This window comes from Habropoda laboriosa, unplaced genomic scaffold (assembly GCF_001263275.1).
Source record: "Habropoda laboriosa isolate 0110345459 unplaced genomic scaffold, ASM126327v1 scaffold1329, whole genome shotgun sequence".
In the NCBI taxonomy this organism is placed as follows: domain Eukaryota; kingdom Metazoa; phylum Arthropoda; class Insecta; order Hymenoptera; family Apidae; genus Habropoda; species Habropoda laboriosa.
The window spans coordinates 300,491-305,060 of NW_017101431.1; positions in this window are offsets into that span (position 1 = coordinate 300,491).

Genomic DNA, 4,570 nt, shown 5'->3' on the forward strand with positions numbered 1-4,570 from the left:
GCCAGATAGATCTTTTAAATTGTACCAAATACAATTTCATAACACATTTTGAATATATTAGACTTATAAAAAGTTGTCTTTATTAAGCCAAACTTCTTATGTTAGAATTTTTCTCATTTTCGTAAACAGACACTTTAATATCAGACGAATTGTAAAATAAAGTTTTGTATTTAAATGACATATGCAAACAAAGTATGTAATAAAATATTAGAAGTTTTAAAAATGTATTATGTATTTTGCTTATATTAATCTTTTCTAAGGCGATCATTGATTAATTAACGTTATATTCAATAATTTGATGTTTAAAATGTATATGAGAATACGCACATATAGCATTTTATTAATGTTAAATTGTTTTTAGTTACTAATCAAAAAAAATATTTTGTACTATAGTAAGAGATTGGTTAACTCCTTTTGCTATTAAAAGTCACTCCAATGGCCTTTCGTAGACCCATTTCTCTGTACAAATGACAAACAGACGGTCACTATAATACACAGCTGAACCAATATTAATTTATCTATTATTGTAAAGGAAAAACTATACACAGAATATGTGCGCGCAGTTCATTGTACCGTACTATGAACGCGTAGAGACCAACTCTGTCGTAGCGAAAGGGTTAAATCAAAGCAATCATCTGATCTAGTGTGAAAACACATAGAATGGAAGTATGGCTATACACCTGAGAATGATAAAGAATTAATATTCTTCGATAATTGAATTTGTTGTGTATTGCATTGTTAACTTGTAAACATACGCAAATTATTTCAATCATTTGTTATATGATTTCAAGATCTTTTATGACTTGTGTTAATTCTTTCTGTGCAATATTATAGTATTTCCACGTAATTTTATTTTTTTTCTAAAGCGCGTTTTTAATCTTGATTTACTGTATATGGACAGGAATTATATCTAAATATAGTACTAGCTTCAACGTATCTATATAAATTTATACATTACATAATTCCTCAAAATAGATACTTGGTTTGAGCACAAATTTTTTAATTTTGAACGAATGAACTGGGTGCTATTGCGTGCGCCAATTTGATTCCCATAAGTGAAGTATGTACCCTAAAGAAGGAAAAACATTCACGGTTGAATATTAAGTTGTACAGATATAAAACAGTCTGCCTTTTTTATTTTGCAATAGTGTTTTTTCTGGAATTTTTGTAAAAGACAGAAAAATTTCGACAACGAAAGCGAAAAAAAGGTACTAGGTGCGATTACTGTTTGCAAGCAATGACTGTACTGTACTTTTTAGTCATTTATTAGTCTGTTAATCTATGCTTGTGAATTTCTCTATATGGACATTCACAATACCTATGGACTTTTCAATGGATACCCGCGGACGAAATTGGTGGAGTATATGTAGACTTTTTTGTAGAAAATCGCAGTGTGTGTATGAAAATTTTTCAAGAAAATCAGTGTCTGTACTTATGAATTAATTTCTTGGGTATACTTAAAAAAAATTATAAAAAGTATTAATTCTGTCCACTTGAAAATGTCCTTGTGGATATCAGTAAGTAGAAAAATCAAATTTCGTAAGATTCTTTTCTGCAAATTTTACAGGGTAAGCTGGAAACCATGCATCATTGATTTTGAAAACTACTGACTCCTCTTGCTGTGAGCTGCCCAATATTCACTGATATTGGGCAGATTACTACAAAATTACAAGGCTAATTTTTAATTTTTTATAACTAAATAATGAAACCAAATTCAACATTTGTTTATTAATGATTTTTGTCTTATAATTCTATAATCATCCCTTGAAATTTTTCCTGTCTGTTGCTGAACCCCCTGTATATCAAACAAATAAATACTAATCGCATTGAGTTATTTAAACTTAGCTCTCAAAAAACTATATAACTTATAGGAAGGCCTTATAGAAAGATTTCATTTCTATCAGTTTCTTGTTATTTGTTACCTTGGAAAAATGTTCTAAAGCATCCATTACTTATCTTATCTTCAGTATATTTCTTAACATTAATCACTGTGATAATCATAAGATACACTTTTATAAAATATTTAAAAACCTTTAATATGTTGCTGCCATCTTTGTAAACATGCATTTTTTTTCTTTTTCTTTAAATCAACATTCATAATACGTAATTTTAATAATTCTATCCAATTTTAGCAGAAAATCGTAATAAAATAATAATTTACTTTATTTAAATTTCCCGTGTTGCCCGGAAGAAATATACAGCAGAACTCAAAATAACTCAAATAATTAGGTTCTCACGAAGACGTTCGCTTGCGACGGACTCTTTATCAACAACCTTTATACTGACGCCGAGTGACCCTTTTATTACAGTTGTTAATAGTTATTTATTTTTGCACACGGTATATTTCACGTTGACTCTGCAACTTTCCAGGATTTTCTAGAATCTTATAATTACCTACCCACACACATCCATTCTTAATTGCATTTTGTCAATTACGCTACACATGTCACGTGTCACAATAATGTGCGGAATTAAAAAAAAAAAAGAAAGAAAGAAATGAAATAAACTATTATTTTTTTATTGTTATTTAAATTATGTAAATAATATGAAAAATATTCGTAGAGTCACTAGCACCGCCTAAAGTTGGCATAAATTCCTATGTCCAGCTATTATAGATTCAATTGTGCGCGAATATGCATATCCACTTCCGTGGTAATCGCCAACCGAAATGAAGGAATACATATAATTACTTCTGATGCAAACCGGTTAAAGGTACCAATTATTAACAATTTATATCACGTATATGCGAAATATGTATATATTTTAAATATATCTATATGTGCATGTTATTAATAATAAGTGTAGGTATATATATATATATGTTACAAATATATTTTACTGAACATACAAATTTTATTATTTTAATATGAACTTCATCTTGAATAAGAATATTGTATATATCTACGGATATATACTTAAATAATAATTATAAATGTCAAGTATATAGAATGATCCATTGTAATGTATAAATGCTTACATGTATAATGTACTGTTGAATTGAAAAAATTGCTTTTAGGAGATTAAAGAAGGTGAAGGGGGACACTAAAGTGTGTAGATGTAAATTCACTTAGTGGAAGTATTGAGATCCTTTAAAGGTAGCAGCCCCTATTTTATGTATGTAACAATTGCGGTGTGTGCAATTTGCTAATTACTTATTAGGACAGGCTGATGGACTGGATAAGACAATTTCACTCGAAAATCCCATATGGCGGGCTTTGATATGCTCTTATGAATTTTTGCGAGTAGCAGGTTTAATTTTTTTTCTCATGATCTCGCTGGATCATTTACGGTGCCGAATGTCACAGTTTTCTTCTCGACGTACGAGGTAAGCTACTACCGGCCATATGTCGTTCGTTTTGAGAATCACTGTGCTACCCTTGTTTTGACCTACCCTGTACTGGCTAGTGTCAGAAGGTTGACTCAGTTACAAAGCCTCAAACGCAAATTTTTATTCTTGATTTTCGTTTTATACAACCTACATGTTACCCTGACCTTAAAAAATCCCTGGAGATGTGTTAAAACTAAAACATACTATGTATATTTATAGATAATAAAAATATTTATAATAAACACACATATGCATACTTATTGTTATTTTTCAATTCAAAATATACCAATTTTGACAATAATGTAAAGAAAATAAAAGGGAAAAAGGATCATGATAATGAGGTTTTACTTCTCATCTTAAGTTAAGTAAGTTAATAGTAAAATTCTATGTCTTACAGTAATACTGTAAGTAGTACACTACAAACATTTGGAATGGAATTGGATTCATTTAAACTGCAGATAATTCAGAAAAGGCAAAATCAATTAGAATTTAAGATTATCAATCAGGTTGAAATAATTAATTTTATGCTACAATCTAGGAATAGAATATATAAAAGTCATTTTTATTTCAGTTATTTCCTTAAGACTATTAAAAAAGTTTGGTTTCAGCATTTTTCCTAACATAAGTTCCACATAATATACAATACACTGATATAATCTCTTTTATCAGAAACGTAAAATAAAATAGTGAATATTGGTGCAGTCATAACGTTCAAGGTTTTAGACACATAATATAAAATTATACTATTTAAATAATTGGAAAAGATTTTGGTTAAGAAATTAAGAAAATATACATAATTCCATTCCTCTTTATATGGTAAAATCATTCCTTCAAGGAATTTATGTCACCATCACGGAGGGAATGATACAATTGTTGACATTAATGATAATGCAAAGATCTAATAAACTAGAAAATTTTCTTTGAAAATCGAGAACTATGTTAAATAAACGATGAAATAACCCAAACTTAACTTAAAACTAAGAATCTATCTCGTTAATCTAAATTGTAATATGCATTACACGTTATATACATACATGTATTTATAAGGTTATAATACAATATTTATGTGGCGCATGTTACATACAGAAGCTTAAAAATCATAGAATTTCTTAACTTTTTATTGAAATCTAACACTATTTATATGAAAAAAGTCCTAAATTGTACAAGTTTGATTCTGTTTCATATATTACGTACACAATTCATAACGTATACTTTCAAACATAACAGTGAAGATTATATTGC